At 29.7% G+C, this 15,977-nt stretch overlaps 1 long non-coding RNA gene across 1 annotated transcript; it reads right to left on the bottom strand.

The window, feature by feature from the left end:
- Positions 1 to 4,477: 4,477 nt before the first annotated feature.
- On the bottom strand, positions 4,478 to 10,982 carry LOC139426306 (uncharacterized). The gene is made up of 2 exons (XR_011637545.1): positions 10,847 to 10,982; positions 4,478 to 5,213 (listed from the first exon to the last, which is right to left on the bottom strand). It is a non-coding gene; the product is annotated as an uncharacterized lncRNA (long non-coding RNA).
- Between the last annotated feature and the right edge of the window lie 4,995 nt (positions 10,983 to 15,977).

Genomic DNA, 15,977 nt, shown 5'->3' with positions numbered 1-15,977 from the left:
GTAGATGAGCCGCTCAAATTTGCGAGATGTATTGTTGAGATATTTACATGTTGGGGCGATGAAGCATTTACATTTCGCTGCTTGATTGTGAATCGAATATATGACAGAATGTTTTGAAAGATGAGATTGTGGATGATTCTGCGTAGGTTGGGTTCGGGGTTTTTTGCTGAAATATTGTGCTGAAAGAATAATTGACCAATTTAAGTACCGCAATTAAACCCTTGTGATTTGGCCTTTTGGAATTGTATTTCTCGGAAATAAGAACATTTTATCGTTAATAATCGGCAAGAAATTTTTATGAGTTAAGATATCGTTTAAGGTTTTTTGAAAGAATTATTACAGCGATGAAGTTTTGTTCATCATCTAAAAATGTTTTAATGGAATTGTTATTGGTTTTCAGATTATCGAATAATCAATGGACTTTTCTAGAGCGTTAAGAAAACGATAAATTTCGATTGTTTCACTGTGGAACCCTAAATGATTGACCTTTTATTTTAGTGGAGCTCCAGCTTTATTGATGGAATTCATTAGCCTTTGAGCATATTAACCTAAGAATAACTACTTATTTTGAAAATACTTAATGTAACTTCGTTTGTTAATATTAGTCTCGAATTTTTTTTCCAGATAGGTGAATTTGTGGGTCTAGGGTAGCATCTAGTCTAGTTCTAAATTTAATTTTGGTGCATCCATAAGCTGCAAACGAATAAAATAAACTGAAAACGAATAAAATATGTTTTTCGTCAAAATGAAAATGAGTAAGATCTGTAATAAAAGTCAAGAATAAGTTATCAAAGAAATATATTTCTTTATCGTTGAATTCAGTTATTTCGTTTTAAATTGAAAAATTTGATGGGAAACTAATGTAAATCATGTAATTTTAATAATTTTATTGTGATTAGAAAAATATGAATAATTTTTATATTTTGCGATTTCTTTTTTCAGTGCCATTTTACTTAAATAATTTCATAAAAATTGTATCATACTGAATAAAAAGACTCGATTCTGTAAAAATTCCATGAATCTCTAGGATTCTGTTAAAATTCCATGGATCTCTAGGATCCTGTTAAAATTCCATGGATCTCTAAGATTCTGTTAAAATTCCATGGATCTTAAGGATTCTGAGGAGCAGCTTTTTTACAATACTTAAATTGTAAATCATTATTAGATTCAAGTTCATGGAAAGGAGCATTTTGCACACTCCATAGTATTTATAAAAAGAAATTAAGAATCAAAAGAGGCTCTCTTTTTAAATTCTGATAATTACTCTTATTGTATTACTATAAAATTATAAACAAATAATAGTAAATTTTAAATTAGTGATTTCTTTAAAAAAAAAGTTTTAATATTAAATTACTTCATACTTTTTGCTGATATTTTTAATTAATCACAGGATTAACTCATACAAGGACCATAGTTAATTATAACATTATAGATAACAATACTATTAAATATGCTATATGATTGTTTTACATGCAATTAAAAAATAATAGGCATTATATTTAAATGTTTTCTCTACCATCTTCAAACTATATTTATATATTAAGAAGCTGTAAAAAATATCTGATTCAAATAAATATTTAATAGCATTAAATTCCTTAGTAACGGCACAAATCAAATTGTTCCTTAATTCTGGCCATTGTTGAAGTAAAACCTTTTCTTCATAACTTTAAATCTGTTTTTAGTTTATTTTTCTTCTGGCTTTTGCCGTAATTTTTACGACGTAGAAGTAAGAAGAAAAAAAATACTCATGACAGAAATATTATGATTCAATTGAAATGGGAAAGTCTCACAAACTAAGTTCTCCCACGTCTTATTCTTAATTTCTTCAAGCAATGAAATATAATTTTATCTCGTAGCAGCTTTTTTATTATTTTTACATTTTTTAACAATTAATGGCGGTACTTCTTACGAAAAATTATAATTGTATTATTCCAAATTTTTACATGTCTTTCATACGAAACAAAACAGTATTTATTATTAAACGATTCACACAGGCTAATTAAGTTTTCGATTCCTTTTCAGCCAATTAACAGTTATTACAGTACTTTTTCAACCAATTATAATTGAAACTATTCTAAATTTCTATATTTCTTTAATACGAAACAAAACAGTATTTATTATTAAACGATTCCCACATGATTTTGATTCTCTTTCAACCAATAAACAGTTATTACCGTACTTTTTCAACCAATTATAATTGAAACTATTCTAAATTTCTATATGTCTTTCATACGAAACAAAACAGTATTTATTATTAAACGATTCCCACAGGATTTTGATTCTCTTTCAACCAATAAACAGTTATTACGGTACTTTTTCAACCAATTATAATTGAAACTATTCTAAATTTCTATATGTCTTTCATACGAAACAAAAGAGTATTTATTATTAAACGATTCCCACAGGATTTTGATTCTCTTTCAACCAATAAACAGTTATTACGGTACTTTTTCAACCAATTATAATTGAAACTATTCTAAATTTCTATATGTCTTTCATACGAAACAAAAGAGTATTTATTATTAAACGATTCCCACAGGATTTTGATTCTCTTTCAACCAATAAACAGTTATTACGGTACTTTTTCAACCAATTATAATTGAAAGTATTCTAAATTTCTATATGTCTTTCATATGAAACAAAAGAGTATTTATTATTAAACGATTCCCACAGGATTTTGATTTTCTTTCAACCAATAAACAGTTATTATGGTACTTTTTCAACCAATTATAATTGAAACTATTCTAAATTTCTATATGTCTTTCATACGAAACAAAACAGTATTCATTATTAAACGATTCCCACAGGATTTTGATTTTCTTTCAACCACTAAACAGTTATTATGGTACTTTTTCAACCAATTATAATTGAAACTATTCTAAATTTCTATAGGTCTTTCATACGAAATAAAAGAGTATTCATTATAAAACGATTCCCACAGGATTTTGATTCTCTTTCAACCAATAAACAGTTATTACGGTACTTTTTCAACCAATTATAATTGAAACTATTCTAAGTTTCTATATGTCTTTCATACGAAACAAAACAGTATTTATTATTAAGTGATTAACACAGGCTAATTAAGCTTTTGATTCTCTTTCTGCCAATTAACAGTTATTACGAGACTTTTTCAACCAATTATAATTAAAACTATTCTATGTTTCTATATGTCTTTCATACGAAACAAAACAGTATTCATTATTAAACGTTTCCCACAGGTAAATTAAGTTTTTGATTCTTTTTCATCCAAATAACAGTTATTACGGTGCTTTTTCAGCCAATTATAATTGAAAATATTCTAAGTTTCTATGAGTTTAACAAAACATCTAACAATTACTAAACTATTCCCACAAGCTAACCAAATTTCTGATCATCTCTTAGCCATTTAAAAATTACTGCGGTGCTTCTTTTTCAAATTATAACTAAATTATTCGAAATTTCTACACTCTAACAAATTACAGTAAAAAGTACCGGCACTCAGAGTGCCAGTACTTTTTTACTGTAAAAAACCTTTTTTTACTGAAACAGTTTTCCCTTTTTAGGGAACAAAAAATTTGATATACTGTTTCCATAGAAATAATCACCGTGAAATCACGGAATCATTATAAATATTCAAAATATTTCTCGGTAAAATGGATTTTACAGATGATATACCTAAAATGCTGGTACTTACAGTAATTCGATTCAAAAAAAAAATTTTTCTTTACAGTGAATATGTTTTTCATTGGAAACCAAACATTTAACAATTATTAAACGATTCCCGCAAGCTAATCAGATTTCTGATCCTCTTTTATCTAAGACAGAAAATGCATTGATTCGAACCTTGCACGCAATGATGTCTAAAATTGGTAAGGAAGGGATATAATCGAGGACAGGTGCCATTTATACTGATAGATGGATCGCCACCACTCTCTAATCAGGCATACCCAGGTCCTGGTGTCACATCATTTTTCATCTTAACCCTGTAGTAATTGCTACTTCCCTTTTTAATACTCTAGAATAGAACAGTCATGCCTGTCAAATCTGAAACTCATTCTGTAGAAAGATTTTTTTTCTTCCCTCCATTCAAATTACTGGCTTTTATACCATGGTCTTTCATATCATTCGATTTGATTTTTTTCTTCTTCATTCTTTTGTACTTATGAAAGGAATCTGAAAGATTCGAAGAAGTCTCAATAAAGTGTGAGGTGTTCGGATGATTTCTGGGAATGATTTAAATCCATTTTGATTCAATTCATTCGAATCTTAAATTTTGGGAAATTATGTTAGGAAAGTAAGTCCTTGAAGGATTGCAATATTTCCATTTTATGAATTGCAAAATGAGAAAGAGTTATAAATAACAACGAAACACTATGAGTAAAGATATAAATAAAATCGACCATGGATAATTAAATCACTCTTATTTGTAGGTACCTAACTGATATATTGAGAGTGTGATTTACCCCATTTGAAGTTATTTTATTTTATCTGAAGCTGTTTAAAGCTGTACTTAAAGTTCGAATAGAACAATTTTCATTGGTTAGGGAGGGAGGGAGGATTTTTTTTACGTAGTTTAAAGATGAGATTTGCACTTGCAGAATAATTTATATGAACAGTTTTGCGATCATCTGATATAATAATTTTTCTCTAGAAAAAACAATTATTGTTTCAAACAACTAATTGAAAAGAATTTTTTTTCTTCTAATTACAAAACAAGTTTACTGTAGTAGATGCATTTTAGAAGCGATGCAAACAGAACAAAAATTATTAATTAGTTGCAAAATAAAAAATGGAAATTTTTAAGTGTTATTTTGCAAGAAATTATTCTTTCTTTTCTTCAGAAAAAGTGTCATTTTACAACAGTTTTAAGTTAGAAAACTGTTTTAGATTTGGAGCATGTTAGACTTCATTGTCTACAACAGTTTCGATTTGGAAAACTATTGGAGCATGATAGAACCACAGTAACAGTTTAGAACTAGAAATCAGTTTTAGCTTTCTGAATTAAATACCGATCTTGAGAGTAACCATCACTTACGTTTCCTTCTCTGTACTTTTCTGTTTAACCCCATATTACCTCTATTTTGACCTAACAATAATTTTTCCATTAAACCTATATTTTGTCTAAAATCAACTTTAACTTTCATGTTTGCATAAAATTTAAAAAAAGTACCTGTATGTTAGCCATCAAACTTGATAGATTGTTTCCGGAAGAAAATGGATTCCACCATGTTAACCTATAAAGAATAAGAAGAAAGAATTTTTTTATTTATTAAACTACTAATTAATATTTTGGAAAATTATTTTTGTATCATTTTATCGTTATGAATATGATCTTTTCAACCAAGTTACTAAACTTTGAATCTTGAAATTCTAAGTACTTTTCAAAATATTTTCATCTGAATATGTTATCTAGATATATAAATATATTCAACTAAAATCCATATTCTACATGAAGAGGACCCTTAAAGTAACACTATTATATATATATTTGAGTTTTTTTAAATCGCATTTTAACTTTATTATTTAATCGATTTTATAAAGACATAAATTATTACAGCTAACGAGGCATGTAGCTTTTTATTTTTTGTCATTCATTAGTTTTTAATTTGCATAAAGAATATGTTTTTTGAAAGAGAAAATTTTAAAATAAACTTAACATAAAGTGCATTCTTTTACCGTCTTCGTATTAACTGTAAAATCAATCTTTATGCCTGTCTTAAAACTAATTCACAAAAATTTTCTCCCTCAATCTGGAAGAAAAAAGACAGCTAATATTCAACGTTTATTTAAAATATTTAAAATTCAAAAAGAAAAAAAAATCCACCCCGTAATTCCGGTGGCATTTTCAAGCAATTAGAACGATTTCTAACATGATGAAAACAAAGAATATAAAACTGAAAAAAAAAAATCTCATTCCATTATAAATAATAAAAAAATACTAATTTTTTTTCCTCGGTGTGTTAAAAAATAAATAGGGAGGTGTCAGAAAAAATGTTGAAGTGTGGTAGGGAGATATAAAAAAAAGCAAACGATTCATAGAAGAAAGATGAAAACTGAAGTGAAGTAATGAAGAGACGGAGAAAAATTCTCTATCTGTCATTTAACTGGACTAATTTAAATCCCGCCGAAGCAAAACTGTCATTTTAATTTGTCGTTCAACTCTTAAATTACTGGGCCTGTCATAAAAGTAAGTAAAATTTCTTGAAGAAAAGATGACTTTTATTGCGGCTAAAAGACGTCCCCCTCCCCCCAGACTCTTGCCTTTCTTTAAACCATCGCGCTTGAAACCTCAAATTTTGTTTATTTTTTATCGTCTGTTTTTTCCCTTTTGATTAAAACGTTGACGAACAAAATGGAGCAAGTGCAGATTACATAAGATTTTTTTTTAAAAAAATAAGCGGAGAAATTACGATAGGTTAATTGAAGAAACCAACTTCGTGTGGGTATTGGATTTTTTTAATTAATTTTTAATTAAAAAATTAAGGGACCTAATTAACTCTTCTTCATTATCATTCATTAAAATAATTCAATTATTTTAATATTAATTGCTGCTTTCATTTGAAACCTATTTTAACCATATTTGATATTTTTTAATGAATTCACTGTAATTATATATTATTTGGATAATCAATAGATATGTACAATTTGTACTTTAATTAATTTTTCTTTAATTATTTTAAAAAAATAAATAAACGAAATATATTAACTATTTCTGTACTGGAATCACCAAAAACATGGAAGTAAGGTCTTCCATTAAAATTTACACCAGCAGAGTATGCATTAATAGCTATAAGGATAATTGCTTACGAATTTAAATACTTTGGCAAAATATTTAGAACTATTTTTCGAAGGCTCTGTCGTCACATGAAATAATCCTATTTAGGGAATAATATGCCATATTCGTAACTGCTCTTAGTTTGCAACAGTTATTCATGACTGTTAGGTTGAGTTTTGGTTTTCTTTAACTATCGTCCTTCATTCTAATTCCAGAAAACTCTTTAGGGAAAAATATGCTATAACTTCTCTGAGTTTGCAACAGTTACTCATGACTGTTAGGTTGAGTTTTGGTTTTCTTTAACTATCGTCCTTCATTCTAATTCCAGAAAACTCTTTAGGGAAAAATATGCTATAACTTCTCGAGTTTGCATCAGTTACTCATGACAGTTAGGTTGAGTTTTGGTTATTTTTAACTATTGTCCTGCATGGTAATTCTAAAAAAACTGCCAAAAGCCAATTTGAAGAAAAGTTGTAATTTTGTTTAATTTGAAAATAAAAAGTGTTTGTGATCTTCTGTTTTTAAAATAATTAAAAAGTTATTGCAACACTGCGTTATTTAAGTTCATAAAAATTTACGAATTTAAAGCCGTTCATTGATTTTGAAAATTCTCATCTTGAGAGGGGCGGGGGGAGTCCTGCCAAGTTTGCGATTTTTAAAAAATTCAATTACTTTTTAAATAGTTAAGTTATTTGTTCATTCTAAGAGCCCAGACGCTTTAGGAAATTATTGTACAGTTAATATAGTTTAAAATTGTCGCTTCGCGTTAAGTGGAGGGCATTATAAACAGTTTCTTTTTTTATTTCTCTTGAATAAATCTGACAGGGTCCATTTGGGACAGTTTAGTTCCAATGGGCCTTCGAATCTTAACTACCCGGTCTTACCTTACCCCACCCTTCCCTACGTACTGAACAGTCAACCACAAATTGTGGATGTCATTTGAAGTAATCGATAAAGATAATTAATGCATATATTGAGTCTATTGAAAATCTCTAACATTACTATACAATATAAAAATTCCGGATTAAATTCCGGTATAAAGTACGGGTACTTTGGGGGGAATATTCATAAATTGACTGTAAAATCCAGTTTTCCGTGAATTGTTGTACCGTAATTTTTACAGTAATATTCATCTAATTTGAATGATTTAGTGATTTTACGGTAATTATTATTATAAAAATCATGGTTTATCACACTTTTTAATTCGTAACATGTTCGGGTAAAAATGGACCTTGAGGTAATTTGATCCCGAAATTTTTACAGTGCACTTTAATTTTGATCATCAGAAAGTTGAGGGATTTTGAACCAGAAGACGCTCACGGATTCGACGGCAGAGGGATGATGAAAAATACAACTTCGAACATTGTAACAGAATTAAACTAAAATTAAACATTTTCTTAGTTTTAAAATAAAGCTTAGGTTTTTGGTACTTAATTTATGGGAATAAATTTTGGTAAAATTTTTCTGAAAGCAATTTTGAGCACAGTTAGAATCGATTGGATCAGGAAAATTGCATGTTTTGGGAGAAGTTGTGTGAAAAATGTCTGATCTGGAGCAGCGGTTCCTAACTGGTGTTTGGTGGAACGCTAAGATTCCGTGAGTTACGATTTTTTTTTTTAACCAGAAACTTGTAAAAGGTTTGTATCCAACCAATAATCCATTACCTGTTTCATATTAAGGTTATTTTTATAAAAATATTTGAGCAAAAATAAAATTAAAATAGGAAATTAAAAAAAAATTTTTTTTTCCAAATACAATGCATTGAATAAATTGCTAAACGATATTTATTTAGAAATTATTGCATCAGTATTTCTCATCGAACTTTGAAATTAAAAATAAAATTAACAAAATCTTCAATTATGAATTATTTTTCTCTGATAATTTTTCTCACAATTAATCACAGTTCTTTTTTCAAAAGCTGTAATTCAGTTTTATTTCATTCAATTTCAATTCAAACGGCAAAAATTACTAGACTTAACTCGAACGTAAAAGTAAAAAATAAAGAAAAAAACGTAACCTTTGCACCCTTGCGAATTCAAATGCCTTACATAAAACCTAATTATAAAACTTATTGAGGAAACAATGAAAAAATTTTTTTGAATTGATTGCCTAGAATCTAGAGCATGTCAAAGCAAATAAGATGGAATATGGCAACAATTCATTGAAATACAATAATAACCCGATGTAATGAGCATTGCATACCACAAGAAATGCGTTATTGCAAGTTGCAACAAATTTCCAAGTCATCGTCAAAATGATGAGATTAAATGTACAAACATAAACGAGTTAAAAAGTGCTAGTCTTCAATTTACACAATTTTTTTTCTCAGAAAGCACATTTTTCTGCTCTTAAGTCAGCACATAATACCAGAAAAACTAAACAAAAATATTTCCAATATCAGTACAGAAAAGTGAAAACGGAACAAGATTTTACCTTTTTTGAGCAATTATAACCTTTAACGTCCATAAAGCAAACTTGTGTTCGGCCAAGTAATTTTTTTTTTTTTACGAAAGAAAGGTTATATTTTAACAGATACCGTCACGCACTCAAAGTTAAATTTTTTCATGATTGAAAAACTATCTAATTTTCCTTCAAATAAAATCATCATTCAATGTTATAGAGCATCGCCAATACCTGTCGAACGTTATAACACTTTTGTTATTTTTATTTCGATATCAACATTAAATATGCTTATTTGTTTATAACAACAATCCAGCTTTAACGGCAAATCCATCTGCTGTTGTAAATTGTATCTATAACATATACTCTATAACTTATACTGTACAGTGCGCAAGAGAACGAACGGACCATACTGTATAACTTTTGATTTAATGATCGGATCTTAATGTTCTATCAATTTTAATGGATGGAGAGAGTGACCTATTATGCTACTAGTAAGTGCAGATGATATTTTAAGCTATGAAATCAGACACAAAGACGTACTTTCCCTGAATAAGCATACCTTTTTTTTTCGAAGGATTGGATTTCTGCCCCTTAAAATATGGGGGGTAGCCGCAATCTGCAAAGCATGGTCGCGATTGTCTGATCAGCCGAACGGTCAGAAGTTTAGACCCCATAATGTTGATTTCACTTATTGCGTATTTCGCCATATCCGAACTTTCAAGCGAATTGAAAAATTTTTGTGCACATTTATAAAATTCGTCTATCAAAAGATAATTCCATGTAAAAAATACTTTTAGTAAATATTTATTATTTTTTATTACTTTATTTAATAACAATCAAGAACATTTTGAATTCAAAGAAAACACAATTTTCACATGATTTTAAATACTGTAATTTTACACAGCACAATACAAAATTTGAATGAAATCGGTCGAATTGTTCCTGAGAAATCAAATTTAAAAAAAAGTTAGATACCTAAAATTTGATTTCTCAGAAGCTATTAGACTATTATTTAAGATATATACCTTCTTTTTTGCACTTTGTACATGAATTTTTAGTCTTCTAGTGACCACTGTATAAAATGGTAACAGTCAGCATAATTTATTTCACGATTTCTGCTTCTAATAAACTAAATAAAAAAACAACAATCGTATCGCATGGTAGTTCAGCAAACTTAATTTGAATTCATTTTCAAGCTCGTTATCAAGTTATTTATTGCAGCCAAATTACAAAATCGTGATTAATTTTAAATCGTAATGCGGAGGTCACCTGCATCATAAAAATCGAACGAAAAACCTCTAAATGTCCAGAACAGACGAAGTTATAGTTGAAAAATAGCTTTTTACATCAACTACACCATAAAAAAAAGCCATCTCAATATAAACACTCATTAACTCAAGAATAAAAATCCTGAAATATTGGATATTAAGTTTCAGAATAAATATATATTTTGCGAGCAAAATTAATGAATACACGTATTAAAGAACAAGATAATAACATTTGCCGAAGTTTATTACGATTATAGAACCACTTATTACAGAATATCTTATTCATTGCCGACGACAACTAACAAATTATGTATGAATGCATCTGAAACGAGAGTTCTATATCGATAAGACGATAAGTAAATTACCGAACCAAGATTTACTAAGATAATAAAAATTTACGAGTTGCATAAATTTGCCTTACCAATCATAAATACTCCGCGGGCATAGTAAAACAGATGTCTTCAACTAGTAAATATCTTGATTTTTCTCCTCGTTCAAGTCGATACATCGAGTTTTTTGAAGGAAAACTTTCTAAGGGACTGTGCATATATCCTCCTAAAATATCAAAAAGCAATAATTTTGCAACAAATGTTAACAAAATAAAACTATATGTAATTTGCTTTCATGGTTGACATATAACCAACAGTTAATTATACCTTGCAACAAGAACTGACAAGTGACTATGTTTTTCTGACAGCTAGATATATTTCCTGAAGCATAACTATATTTTCTGACAGCTTAAGGTGTCTTAAATGCCTCAACTATGTTGATTTCTTAAACAAGTTTTATTTTTCTTTTATCGTTAACTATGTTTTTAAACAGATTAATATGTTCCCTAACAGGTTAATATGTTTTCAACAGGTAGTATATTTTTGATCGTGAACCCTGCTTTCAGACAATTAGCTATGTTTAATGATAGATAGCTACATTTTCAACAGGTAGTATGTTTTTGATCGTTAACGCTGTTTTCAGATAATTAATATTGTTTGATGATAGATAACTACATTTTCACCGGATAGTAAGTTTTTGATATTAAACCCTGCCTTCAAACAATTAAATATGTTTGATGATAGGTAGCTACATTTTCAACAGGTGATATATTTTTGATAGTAAAACATTTTTTCAGACAATTAAATATGTTTGATGATAGATAACTACATTTTCAACAGTTAGTATATTTTTGGTCTTTAACCCCGCTTTCAGACAATTAACTAAGTTTAATGAAACATAACATTTCAACATTATCATTTTCCACAGGTAGTTGTATTTTTTTTTCTGAACTTTACTTTCAACTTTTGTACAACTGGATGTATCCTCCCAAAATTTCAAAATGCAATAATTTTGCAAAACATTTTAACAAAATAAAACTATATGTAATTTGCTTTGATGGTTGACATATAACCATGTATATTCCGGCAGTTAGTTATACCTTGCAACAAGAACTGACAAGTAATGTTCTTCTGACAGCTAGATATATTTCCTGAACCATAACTATATTTTCTGACAGCTTAACGTGTCTTAAGTGCCTCAACTACATTGAATTCTTAAACAAGTTTTTTTTTCTTTTATCGTTAACTATGTTTTTAAACAGATTAACATGTTCCCTAACAGGTGAATGCATTTTCAACAGGCAATATAATTTTGATCGTGAACCCCGCTTTCAGACAATTAGCTATGTTTAATGATAGATAACCACATTTTCAACAGGTAGTATGTTTTTGATCGTTAACCCTGCTTTCAGATAATTAATATTGTTTTATGATAGATAACTACATTTTCACCAGATAGTAAGTTTTTGATATTAAATCCTGCCTTCAAATAATTAAATATGTTTGATGATAGGTAGCTACATTTTCAACAGTTGGTATATTTTTTATCTTTAACCCTGCCTTCAGACAATTAACTATGTTTAATGATAGATAACATTTCAACATTAACATTTTTAACAGGTAGTTGCATTTTCTTCTGAACTTTTGTACAACTGGGAATATTCCGTAAAATATAACTATTTAACAGATTATTGAACGTTAGCTGTGTTTGCAAACAAATACATTTTAATTTTTAATCGTTAACTTTGTTTTCAGATTTCCATGACAGATAATTACAATTTTAGCAGGAGAGTTATATTTTTGATCTTTGACTTTGCTTACAGACAACTCAATGTCTTCCTTAACAGATAACTGCATATCAAAAGGTTTTGGTTTCTTAATTACGTTGTCAGGCAAATTATTTTATTACTGTGAACTTTGCTAACAGACAACTACATGAGTCACAAAATGTGCCTTCCAACAAATAATTACAATTTCAGCAGTTGCCTGCATATTTGAAAGATAAATTTGCTATCAAATAATTAAATGTGTTTCCTAACAGACAATTAAATTTTCAGCAGCACGAACCAGCCTATAAGGCTGTCAGGAAGCTGACCACATTTCAGAAAGGTTCCTGATTTGAATCCCGGTCCAGAAGCACGGATGCTCATTCCGCCTCACAATGGAGGTAACGTGGGCCGGGATAGCCTGGTTGGTAGGGCACTGGGCCCATGTCCCAGAGGTCGTGGGTTCGATCCCCGCTCGCCGAAGACTCTCCGTGCAGTAAATGGTGACTGATGCATGTTGAATCTGTCGAGTCACCTAGTCCTCCATGTTCCCATAACAAATCATACCTCTGGGGGTGCTGCTCCAGGAGTTTCCTTGTCTTCTGGATTGGTTCAAAAGTACAAGGCTACGGAATTGAACATTAGTAGTCGTATACCCAAAATTGGGTAGGCTGTTCAACGACGGATATAATATAAAATATAAAATAAAATTGAGGTAACGTTGGCCCTCCAAATATACCCTCTGGTTGGTGCTCCCTGAAGGAGTGATCAACACGTTTGTCCTACTGATACCTGGATGATCTAGGTCAATATATAGGGGGGGGGGCATTAAAATGAAAAATAAAAAAAGATTTTCAGCAGCTACCTATATCTTTGATGGCTAACATCACTTTCAGATAGCTAAAAATGTTTTGGAACAGTTAATTTCCTATTCTGAAGCTACCTGCATCTTTGATGGCAAATTTTGCCACCAGATAACTAAATATGTTTCCTAAGATATAATCAAAACCTATGTATTTTTTAACGTTAACTTTATCTGGTAACTAATTATATTTCTTAACAGAAAACTACAATTTTAACAGGAGTGTTATATATTTGCGTGTTAACTTTTCAGTTATATAAGGTTATCGTTAGATTTTGTTTGCAGTTAAAATTTCTTCTCATTTATTGATTTTTATTGTGTAGCACATTTTGTATTCCCGAGTTTAAATTATTTTCTTCTTCTGTACTGTCGATTATCGATACTGTTGATACTGTTGATATTTATACTGTTGACCTTTCAAGTACTGCTGTTGATTATTTTCAAATTAGGCAAACCGTTCAGATCATTACAATTAACAAAATGTTTTTACAGAATATTTTCTAGAAAACTACATATTTTATAAACTATACGATTTATAAAAACAAATATAGAAAATTATATAGAACCGTTTACTACATAAAGAAAAACTTAATATTTAAAATCGAAGAAAATATTGAAAATGCCAACATACGCGTGTAGAAATGTTAAATTAGTTAACTACGCAGATACGCGTTACCACTTAATCCAGAAATCGTAAAAATAAAAAAAATAATCATTTTTTTTTTATAACCGTCGTTGAACAGCCGACCCAATTTTATGGGTTTACGACTACTGATGTTCAACTCCGTAGCCTTGTAATTTTGAACCCAATTCAGAAGACAAGGGAACTCCTGGATCGAGTATTGGGAGAAATTTGCCTTCGTGGAGGACTTTTTGATGGAGCTAACATGCATTTGCGTTACATGGAGAGGAAGACCACGAGAGCCTGGCGGCAAGGGGACTCTAACCCATGATTCGTCTACCACTGAGGGTATTTCAAATCAGCACTGAGGTTGGTGCAAGCCGGATGCGGAATTCGTATCGACTGGGATTCGAACCCGGTTCGCCTCATTGGAAGGCGAACGCTCTGTTCCCTGAGTCATCGCGGCTTAATAATAATAAATACATTGTTGTTGATTTACGTCGCACTAGAGCTGCACATTGGGCTATTGGCGATGGTCTGGGAAACATCGCTGAGGATTATCCGAAGACGTGAGAAAGAAATTGTATGAACAAAATTTAATAAAGGATAAATAAAAAGAAAAGGGACAAAAATCAGAATTAATTGTAGTGATGTGAGAAAATTTATCAATCCTATTTTATTTCAAGTGTCTCAAATTTAGTTTTTTCCTAACAACGCCGACATACGCAAGCGAGTAATAAGATTATATATGTACATTCCCTAAAAGATTTTGCAATTTTTATTACACAGCAGTGTAATAAAGTATAAATTTTATACGATTAAATGATAATATGATTCTTTGCAATCATGCCAATTATGTTATTTTATGAAGATGACTGTATCTACGGTGTTGTTTGAATAAGAAGAAACCATCCAATGTTTTTCCTTTTATTATATTCAATGACCCGTTCATGTCAAGTTCTTATCCTTGCCATAAATTAATCACCCTCATAAATTAACTTTTTAGCGATAAAAAGACGAGTTAATAATAACTTTTGATAAGGAAACTCATGAATTTTGTTTAGTGTATCCATATAATAATATATTTAATTATCGGCATCGAATATGCTTTCGTGTCTGTTTGATTTTAATAGTTTTTAGTAAAAAGAAGAAAAAATGCAATGAATAATGATTTTATACGCACATTATATTTAACACCTTTAATTATCTGTGTTATTAAACATTGTTTATGTCTTGGTTGTCTGGGTCAAAGGAATAATTTATTACGAAAAATAATCGGGAGAGAAATTTAAACGTAGAATCGAAACTGTTAGTTTTTATTCAAAGATCTAAGGTTGCGGTGATTGGTTTTGGATATCAATGATTGCTTTGAAATTAATTATTGTTGATTTATTTAAAATTGATAAATGTTCTCCGAGCTAGTTATCTTTTTGTCAGAGCAACAGCTTTAAAATCCGGTAGGATGGTTTTCTCAGATTGCGTCGTCAGTAATTACCGCACTGAGAAAAAGTATGGTCAAAACTACTAGAATATAGTGAAATTTATAGTGTTTCTGGGTCTATGGGAACACCAAAAAGAAGTGTAGTTCTTAATGAAGCGCTTTGGTTGTAATTTTAGAAAAATTAACAACAGAATATAGTTTTATAATGCATGATAAAATTTGATAAAACTGGTAAAATATGATAATTTTGCCAATTAAAATTTTATATTTGGAAAAAAAAAATTTTTTTTTTCAGTGATTGAGACTTCGTGGTTCAAGTTTCCTTAAGCTCAGTTTCTCTTTTCTTTAAATATTTATTTACTGAAGAAATTCAAGCAGAATTTGCTATGAAATCTTACTTACGCAATTTAACGATCGCTCTATCCCCTGAGCCGCGATGGCTCAGGGAATAGAGCGCATGCCTTTCCAAAGAAGTGAGCCGGGATCGATTCCCGACGATGGCTAGTCGATACGAATTCCGCATCCAACTTGC

The sequence above is a fragment of the Parasteatoda tepidariorum genome, chromosome 8, assembly GCF_043381705.1.
Source record: "Parasteatoda tepidariorum isolate YZ-2023 chromosome 8, CAS_Ptep_4.0, whole genome shotgun sequence".
Lineage (NCBI taxonomy): Eukaryota > Metazoa > Arthropoda > Arachnida > Araneae > Theridiidae > Parasteatoda > Parasteatoda tepidariorum.
Note: the sequence above shows the minus strand (reverse complement) of the source record. Positions and strands in the feature narration are given on the sequence as shown.